The sequence below is a fragment of the Branchiostoma floridae genome, chromosome 9, assembly GCF_000003815.2.
Source record: "Branchiostoma floridae strain S238N-H82 chromosome 9, Bfl_VNyyK, whole genome shotgun sequence".
NCBI lineage: Eukaryota > Metazoa > Chordata > Leptocardii > Amphioxiformes > Branchiostomatidae > Branchiostoma > Branchiostoma floridae.
Genome location: NC_049987.1, coordinates 6,855,598 through 6,866,051, shown reverse-complemented (window position 1 = coordinate 6,866,051; position 10,454 = coordinate 6,855,598). Strand labels below are relative to the sequence as shown.

Sequence of the window (10,454 nt, the reverse complement as noted above, 5' to 3'; positions counted from 1 at the left end):
CCTGATAGTCTCAAGAGGAAGACTTTTTAAGTATCAGTTGAGACAGGTAGTTATTGATGAAAGATTGTGGATTCTTTTTGAAACGCCTTAACGGAATTTATCTATTATCTAAGTTTACTAATCTATTTGCTATTATTGACTTATCAGTTGTAGAGTGCAGTAGAGTGTATCGAGGAGGTATTGGTTGTCATTGGAGAGAGATTTCTTGTGAAGAAGTCGCCTGTTAGACGGGCTGCAGTGTTGAGTAGAACCGCTGTGTGGCGTTGTAACTTCTCCTCTGTCATCTCTGATTCCTAGGCCGTACGTAACTGAAGAAGATATGGATTAGCCGAAAGGCAAAATGTTCATTATCAGGGGAATAGATGTAAAAGGATATCTTGATTTTTATATTCCAGATCCTGACCGAAAAATAGTCAATGTATACTGCTAGTAATCCAGAAAACTAACAATAAACCCTTACACAAGTGAGTCGGTCCGCCCAATCTGAAGCGGGAAGTAGCCAATCACAATACTCCTTCTATAATAGAACCGGTCGTGACCTATGACCTATAATTTTCCCGCGTGTGAAAAAGTTCGTCTGTGACCTTCCTACTTTCCTCCTCTCGCAGGTAAGTACCGGTAAATGTTACTTCACATCTTAGACTCAAAGTTAGAGAAGGAACTTTAAGTTTAACTACTTGAAAAACGCGGGTGGGATGCAAGGGAGGGGGGGGGGTGTTAGGGAACTGATATGAGATAAATGCTTGCCGCAATCATGGACATGCACATAGACACACGCAGACACACAGGCAGACACAGACACGCGCAAATACATGCACACACGCACACAAACGTGACATGCACACACACACATACTGTGACATACATCACCATACATGCACACACAACTCTGTCTCTGCACTTCTGTCACAAACAAACACAACCTTTCATGACCCCCCCCCTTTCATGAGCATCACTAGTTTTAAAATTAAAAACTAGAGTTCCACGAACACATACCTTTGCCAAATAAACCAGGTTTGTTATGTAGAATGATGTCTGTAGACAAATGCGTTACTCATTTCATTTTCTTCATAATTATATGCTTGGAGTTGGTTTATAACATTTCTGCATTGATTATGCAAATTAGATCCCAAGTTACAATTAATTGATATCAAATTGTATCAAGCATAACTTAAGCTATCAGCATACCAAAAATCATGATGATCCTTTGATCCATTCTTGACTTATTCTCTTTCAAAGTCTTAAAATACATCCCTTACTCTCTTCCCTCTTTCTCAGTTACATATGTGACAACTTTGATGAAAGTACTATAATGGAATGCAGTGGATTTATAAACTTTTCCTCATCAATTATGCAAATTAGCTGTTAATTTGCATAATAAGTATCACATTATATAAGTCTTCACTTAGGCTATCTACATGCCAAAAATCATGACGATCCGTCAACACGTTCACATTTTCTCATTAATTATGCAAATGAGATCATCATTTGCATTATAAATATATATTGACATTTCTCTCTTTCTCAGCTACATATGTGACAAGTTTTAAAGTCCTATCATGGAACGTAGTGAATTTATAAAATATCCTCATTAATTATGCAAATTAGCTGTTGATTTGCATAATTGGTATCTCATTATGTTTGTCTTCACTTACGCTACCTACATACCAAAAAACATGATGATCCGTCAACATCTTCATATTTTCTCATCAATTATGCAAATGAGGCCATCATTTGCATAATGGATATCTATCGACATTTCTCTCCTTCCCAGCTACATGTGACAAGTTTGAAAGTCCTATCATGGAATGCAGTGGATTTATAAATTTTCCTCATTAATTATGCAAATTAGCTGTTGATTTGCATAATAAGTATACCATTATGTAAGTCATCACTCATTCTATCTACATACCAAAAATCATGACGATCCGTCAACACGTTGTAGAGTTATTCTCGTCCAAAGTTTGAAAGGAAACCGGCGCCTGCAGTTCCAAAAAAGCCGCTAGGGGGCCCAAACTCACAGCACTAACTCTCTGCCTCGAGGGCTATCTACCACTCAAAAATCATGATCACAGCATGTCCAGAACAGGAGATATCAAAAATTGAGGTTCTGCTGCAGTACCTTAGCAAGCCGCTAGGGGGCCCATTATCGAACTTGACCTTCGTTTTCCCGACCCCTACCCACCTACCAAATATCATCGGGATTCATCCAAGACTTCTTGAGTTATGCTGTTAACACACACACACAGACACACACACAGACTCACAAGCCCAAAACATAACCTTAGCCATTCTGGCAAAGGTAACAAATATATTGAACATGTTTTGTATTAAAAGCACCATACAACGTTTTATTAAACATACCGTTTATCATATAGAATCTGGTGGAAACAGACAGCAACATGAAAGCCTGGCGTTACCGAGTCATCCTCTTCTTACTGACAGCTCGTGTCGTCATGGGAATCCCTGTGACCACATCTGTCCACAAATCAGTCCAAATTAGCTTTATAATAGCATTATGATAACTTCTTACACTGATGCTATTACGGGTCAAGTATTGCACAGACAGCAGGAAGGTCTCGTGACGCGTCAGAGCCGGAAATCTGTCCCTAAGGCGGCAAGCAGAGCGGATAGCGAGTGAGCAGGGTGGATAAAGGGGAAATCTTCCTGACCTCTAGGAGCGGTCGTGTCATTGTCATTAGTCGTGCGATTTGCAACAAGGCTGTGACAGGACCGACCTTCAGAATCTGCGAGAACTTTCCCCGTCAGAAGGCAGTTGTTTGTACGACATATCCACGACTTTCTCCAATATTGTATGGCCTCCTACTTTCAATATTGACCATAGCAAAATCATGATTGGTATCAGCCCTACAGCTTCCACGATAGTGCCATCAATTTGCCGAGGAAAAACTGTCGCATGAGGAGTGTGACCGGGGCCCTAAAGGTGGTACTAGTATCTCTCCGCAATTGGGGCACAGGTGCGGCACTGCGGGGTTCAAAAGATAACGAATTTCAGAGATAAAGAACGAATTTTCGTACGTTTTGTGTAGTTTGTTGCTTTCTAAGTCATACTTTTACGTATTACGTAATAACTAAGTTATAAAAAATCGGCAAAAATAACACGACAGAAAACGAACCCTGCAGTGCCGCACAGGTGACCCAAGTACAGTGAGATACCACCTTAACGAGTTTCGCCTTTTCCCACCGGACTCTCAGCGGACGGACTTGCGGCGGGAAAACCTCTTACTTTCGACCACAATGTGATCATAGCGGAAATACGACCAGATTACCGAATAATCCCTACCTGGCGTACAAACTATTTGGTTGAAACTGCTCTTCAGCCATTAATAACTTAAAGAGAAGAGATTATCGTAACACTCGCCAATATCCGTTTATGTCGCGGCTATATTTTCAGACGGGATCCCGGCCGGACTGTTTGTGACAACGAAAAGTAAGTGTAGAAAATATAGAAATCATAATAGCTAGATTATGTTTTATGTTTTGCCTTTGTCGTCCTTCTCGATCATTCGCGGAAACTGCCCGCTCGGGCCCCGGTTGGAGGTGTGACCCCAGCATTATAACGGTGAGAGAACCTCTAACCGCAATGTGATCATCACGGAAATGCGACCAGATCACAGGATAAACTCTACCGTTGGGTTAGGACTGCTAATCAGTCATTAATAACTTAAAGAGACGAGCCACAGATTATCATATTGACGCCTTATTCCAAACGTGATCCCAACGAGAACGAGAACGAAAAATAGCAATCTTTATCAAGAAATAGCTGGTCACCATCTGGAATGGCTGGTCACCATCTGGAATCAGTTGAGTCCTGTCCTCCGTAATATTGGGGTTCAAGCCACTGAAAAGTCCAACATCTTGACATTCAAGCGATCGCTTGTGAGAGCCACGTTTGTGAGATTTGACACCCAGTTCAATATCGACGTCCCCTGCTCTTGGTCCACATCTTGTGGGTGTGCCTCTTGCACTGCTTTAAGGCTACATTAGTATTGTAATTAGCTTTTTACTCTGTATATAATGATATTTGATAATTTTGTATATAATCAATTCTGTGTATAATTGTCACTGAATTGTATATTCATGTCTGCTGACTTTTGATGTCTAATGTTTATTGTTTGATTTTGGTTTCGTATTGTTTTCTATTATCATTTCAGGTTTGGGAGGACAACTTGTAAAGGTGTTGATACACCTGTTTTGTCCTCCCTTCCACTTGTTTTTGCATGTGGTAAATTCAAATAAAGAAATAAAGAAATATACACAAATCATATTCATGACAAAATTACGTTTGATGTGGTTTGTTGTCCCACATACAATACTTTTCTTTCCTGGACGCCGTTTTGGAAGATTAACCCTAGCATTATTATAACGTTGGGAAAACCTCTTACATTCAACCGCAATGTGACCATCGCGGAAATGCGACCAGATTAACGGATAAACTCTACCTGACGTACACAAACTATCGGGTTAGAACTGCTGATTAGCCATTAATAACTTAGAGGACCGAGCTACAGATGATGCTAACCGTGTTATCCAGTGTGCCCTAGTCTAACACGATCACGCTGCAGTCAGCACACACTACAATATCTCTTAAGAACTGACCGCACATTCTGGATTACAAGATAATTACTGTTCGTGTAGCCTTCATTCCATTGACAACTAGAGTTCCACGAACACATACCTTTGCCAAATAAACCAGGTTTGTTATGTAGAATGATGTCTGTAGACAAATGCGTTACTCATTTCATTTTCTTTATAATTAAATGCTTGGAGTTGGTTTATAAAATTTCGGCATTTATTATGCAAATTAGATCCCAATTTACAATTAATTGATATCAAATTGTATCAAGCATTACTTAAGCTATCAGCATACCAAAAATCATGATGATCCTTTGATCCATTCTTGACTTATTCTCTTTCAAAGTCTTTAAATACACCTCTTACTCTCTTCCCTCTTTCTCAGTTACATATGTGACAACTTTGATGAAAGTACTATAATGGAATGCAGTGGATTTATGAACTTTTCCTAATCAATTATGCAAATTAGCTGTTAACTTGCATAATAAGTATCACATTATATAAGTCTTCATTTAGGCTATCTACATGCCGAAAATCATGACGATCCGTCAACACGTTAATATTTTCTCATTATGCAAATGAGATCATCATTTGCATGATAAATATGTATTGACATTTCTCTCTTTCTCAGCTACATATGTGACAAGTTTTAAAGCCCTATCATGGAATGTAGTGAATTTATAAAATATCCTCATTAAATATGCAAATTAGCTGTTGATTTGCATAATTGTTATCTCATTATGTAGGTCTTCACTTACGCTACCTACATACAAAAAAACATGATGATCCGTCAACATGTTCATATTTCCTCATTAATTATGCAAATGAGGTCATCATTTGCATAATTGATATCTGTCGACATTTCTCTCCTTCCCAGCTACATATGTGACAAGTTTGAAAGTCCTATCATGGAATGTAGTGGATTTATAATTTTTCCTCATTAATTATGCAAATTAGCTGCTGATTTGCATAATAAGTATACCATTATGTAAGTCATCACTCATTCTATCTACATACCAAAAATCATGACGATCCGTCAACACGTTGTAGAGTTATTCTCATCCAAAGTTTGAAAGGAAACCGGCGCCTGCAGTTCCAAAAAAGCCGCTAGGGGGCCCAAACTCACAGCACTTACTCTCTGCCTCGAGGGCTATCTACCACTCAAAAATCATGATCACAGCATGTCCAGAACACGAGATATCAAAAATTGAGGTTCTGCTGCAGTACCTTAGCAAGCCGCTAGGGGGCCCATTATCGAACTTGACCTTCGTTTTCCCGACCCCTACCCACCTACCAAATTTCATCGGGATCCATCCAAGACTTCTTGAGTTATGCTGTTAACAGACAGACAGACACACACACAGACTCACAAGCCCAAAACATAACCTTAGCCATTCTGGCAAAGGTAATTATGACGTTATGGCCGAATGGGAGGAGATGGGATGTCAGTGCGATTGAATCTACATGTTACCCCTTTGTCTCATGTTGTTGATATTTCTTGATGATGTATACAATATATATACATAGTAATGTGTGTGATATCTTTAATTTCAGCATCCTAACGCTTCATTTATTCTCCTGCAACCTAGCCAGCTAGTAGTCGGGTATCCAAGCAACCAGGCAGTTCGCTGGGCATCCAAGCAACCAGGAAGTTAGCTGGGCAACCAAGCAAATAACCACGAAATGAAGCAAGCAATGAAGCAACCAAGTGGAAAACATAATCGCTGTGGGGATCATTAAGCTTGTTGAAAGTTTCTCTCCTCGTCGTCAAAGCCTCGGAGCCTTATGTTTCAAATGTTTTGTGTTTAGGACATTTCGTTTTCCCAAATCCGTACCAAAACGACAGGCCCATACGGTGTCTAAAGCCCGTAGTAGTTCCCCCTTCGCTCTTAAACAAGCGTCCACAATCAGAACCACAAGCCCGTACGGTCCCATAGACACATTTAGTTGATGCACTTGCTCGCCTTGTATTTGATGTTCTCAGAAGCACTCTCACTCTGCGCGGGGAACTCGCGCTAATGACTCTATCGAGTCGGATGGTTCTGATGATTTATCATCTAATGATTCTCATGTCGGATAATTAAGTATCCCTGTCCCTGGCGGTACGTTAGTACACTACATGTTCCTTCCCGTATAACCGCTAACTGATCTGGTCTTAAGGGAACTAGCAGGTAAAACTACGGCTCTTCGGAACCTAGATGGATCCTTGAATGATTCTCATGTCGGATAATTAAGTATCCCTTTTCCTGTTGGTACGTTAGTGTACCGGATGTTTCTTTCTGTAGCTTTTAACTGTACTAGTCTCACGGGAACTTTCAGGTAAAACTACGGCTCTAGATGGATCAATTTGATGATCTCATCCCGGATGATTAATTACCATGTTGCTACAAGACGTCCCAATGTTTTTATGTAACCTGAACTGCGAACGTCCAAGGGAAACTATTATCAGAAAAACTTAGAAAATTGGACTCATCGGAATTTTCGCTCAGGCTTCTTCTTCGTCAGAAGACTGGTCGAAAATCCCAGTGGAACCATTTATAACTTGGAGAACTAAGTATTTCATCCCATTGAATTATTTTAATGCCCCGTTTGCTACACAGTTACACTTCTTAAAAGAATAGTAGTCACATTTAGCAGATTAGAGTATCTAGTTGATATATTAGCATCTAGTTGATAAAGTGCGGGATTCATTTTTGCGATTACCGATCCATCCACGGAGACACTGACGATGCCAGACATGTAATGCGATGTATGTCACTTCATTAGCCGCCGGTAGCAGTCAGCAAAACGCACCGGAGGGAAACAGAATGGCTCCGAACCGTTCAACTGTCGGAGACAGATACCCGAACTCCTGCATGTATCTGCACTGTTACAGCATTACTCAGTGAGATTGGGATAATTAGATTTTGGTTTGCGTCATTTACCTTCGTCAAAACGTTCCCCGGGCGTCTGTGGCGATTTTTCACCACCATTAAGACCAGCGGGCGTAATTAGTTAGGTCGTACTTGGCATGTGATTATTTCATGGAGCCACCAGCGGATGTTCCAAATGCAAATAACCGTATATGTCACTTCTGACACGGTTAGTCGGGAACGTGGAAGCTAGTTATCTCCGTGAAAATTGGAGATATTGTTCTAGGTGTGTCTGTGTCTGTGTGCGTTTCTGTGTTTCCCGATTTTTGTAGTCAGCATAACTCAAGAACCTCTGGATGGATTACGATGATACTTGGTACGTTGGTAGGTGTTGGGAAGACAAAGGTCAAGGTCGATTTGGGGCCCCCTAATATGTGACAGCAGAACTTACAGCAGAACTTCCGTTATCTGTATACTTTTACCTGGACGTGCTGGAGTCTTGATTTTTTGTGGCCGATACCTTGTTTTATTTTTGTTTCGCATAATCGGTAAACCGCCTTAAGACGTAACACACTAGTTGTGTACTGTACATACAAGCAGCAAGAAGACCAGACTGTAAGGGTTAATCCACCCACACTGACACCGGCCTTTTGACAAGTGTGGCGGGTTCCATTAAGTTAAGGACGACTAAGGATCTGGTCACATTCATCGTATGAGAGAAAATTAGGCCCATTCTTGCATCAGTCTTGGATGTTGCGTCTAAAGGTTAGACGTCTTGTGACAGGAAAGGTTGTTGTCTCTCCTTCGCGACGGTCGGTTATGTCATAGCTAAAAAGGCCATGCGACGGATGTGACTGGCCCTAAAACCGTTAGAATAGACGGAGATCCAGATAAAAATCCCATCTTTGCTCCGTTACGCCCCATTTTCTAAGGGCAGAGACTGTTTGACAGCCGATACATAAAGGACAACGCCATGGAAAGATGTTGGATATATGTCGTTGAAAGATGATTAAAAAACCTTTGGGATAAGTTGACTTGACAAATCAATAAGAGGTCATCAACAGACCTTGGAGATTACTAAGCACTCTCTCAAAGACCGCTGAGAAATCTGTGAAATATTTGGACGCTCCGCGGTCTCGCCACTTTAGCGGCTCAGGTACAGAGCTGGCGAGAAGAAGCCCTGTGGTGGCGTGGTGGAGCGGGTTATCCCACTGGTGCCAGGGGGATTTTATGACGGTCTGCGAAGAATGAAAGAAAGGGAAGACATTGCGGTAAGACGGGTGTGACAGCCACCTTAAGATGGGCATCTCTCCTTAGCATACGTCTGTCTCCGCTACTTCCCTAGGCTTACACGCTCCCAGACCACGCTAACCTCCCGACCATGCTAGTGATGTGTAAATTTGTCATATCATCATTACATACTCGTACCTGTGTATTTGTACCTATTTGTCGACACTCCAATATCAGCAACGCTGCCTGAGACTAGTGAGAGTCTGTGTAATGTACTTTGTCATATTTACCAACAAATAAATAAACTTTGTCCCGAGGTCTACAAGGTCCCAGACCCCCGCTACCACCCGAGGCTTACACGGTCCCAGACCCCCGCTACCACCCGAGGCTTACACGGTCCCAGACCCCCGCTACCACCCGAGGCTTACACGGTCCCAGACCCCGCTACTTCCCGAGGCGTACACGGTTCCAGACCCCGATACTTCCCGACTCCCGAGGCTTACACGATCCCAGACCACACTCACTTCCCGAGGCTTACACGGCCCCAGACCCCGAAACTTTCCGATGCTTACACGGTCCCAGACCCCCGCTACCACCCGATGCTTACATGGTGCCGGGCCCCGCTACTTCCCGAGGCGTACACGGTCCCAGACCCCCGCTACCACCCGAGGCTTACACGGTCCCAGACCCCCGATACTTCCCAAGGCTTACACGGTCCCAAGCCCCCGATACTTCCCCAGGCGTACACGGTCCCAGGCCCAAGAGAGAACCAAGAGAACTGCAACAGCCTCTCCCCTTGCAACATGCCTAGCCAACCCCGTCTTCAACACCGTCTTGATGACGTATTGCTGTTTCCCAACCATGGAGCCAATCAGAGACAAGACGGAAAGACGACCGACTACTTTCCAATGCTTAACCTTTCTGTCCGCCACAGAGACGATGCTTCATCAGGGCTTTCCTTACAATCGGTTCCTAGTTTACTGGTACCTGTATAAAGAACTGATATCGTCACTTTCGACACACTATAGGATGCTACAATACTGTAACATACAACACGTAACATAGAGAAGAAGTTAGTAGACAGATTATCTCTGTAGACATATCACTATGCAAGGCCTGTATCCGTAAAGGTTACGCGTAAAGCCCCTTTTTGCACAGCACACCAAGAGTAATGACTGAAGTCGTTTTAGACTTTAGTAGGTTCACCATCCGAGCCTTCGGCATACATAAGGTCTCACCATTCGTGTTGATCGACATCGTCTTCCGCATTTCGTCCCCAAAATATGCTTCTTAATGTTGCTCCTTGTGCGCTTTAATGTTACTCCTTAATGTACCTCCTTGAGCAGAAAGTGATCAGACGCACTCACGAGATCATCAATTTTGTACTTCAAAGGACGGAAACACAGATCTTTGCGCAAAGCCGGAGAACGGCATTACCGCGATGAAGCATGGCCTATCAGCACCTTTACGTACAACTCTACTGCCATGAATAATGGACTATCCGCATCTTAACGAAACTGCTGTGCTGCACTGGTCCGCATCCCTGACGGCCTGCCAGGTGGAAGCAACAGGAACTATTTTCACGGCGGATTTTCAGAAAATCGCTTTCGCCTACACTTTCTCCATAATCGATTACTGCAAACCCGCAGGTACATTCCATCATTCGTCGTGCGATTTTTCTTTGTCGAAAGGCTTTCGGCAAATTTATGGCAAAACCGTCCAACAACAAGGATTTTCTATACAAGACAGCTCGGTTTTATACCGGACACGAAAACA

The 10,454-nt window shown here is 42.5% G+C and overlaps 1 protein-coding gene across 1 annotated transcript in view; it reads left to right on the top strand.

Moving 5' to 3' along the window:
* Positions 1-530: 530 nt before the first annotated feature.
* LOC118422878 (glycine receptor subunit alpha-2-like) overlaps positions 531-10,454 on the top strand; it is a 58,206-nt gene continuing 48,282 nt past the window's right edge. Inside the window, exon 1 of the mRNA XM_035830709.1 lies at positions 531-608. The gene's annotated coding sequence lies outside the window, so the exon portion shown is untranslated. The remainder of the gene's footprint in view (positions 609-10,454) is intronic.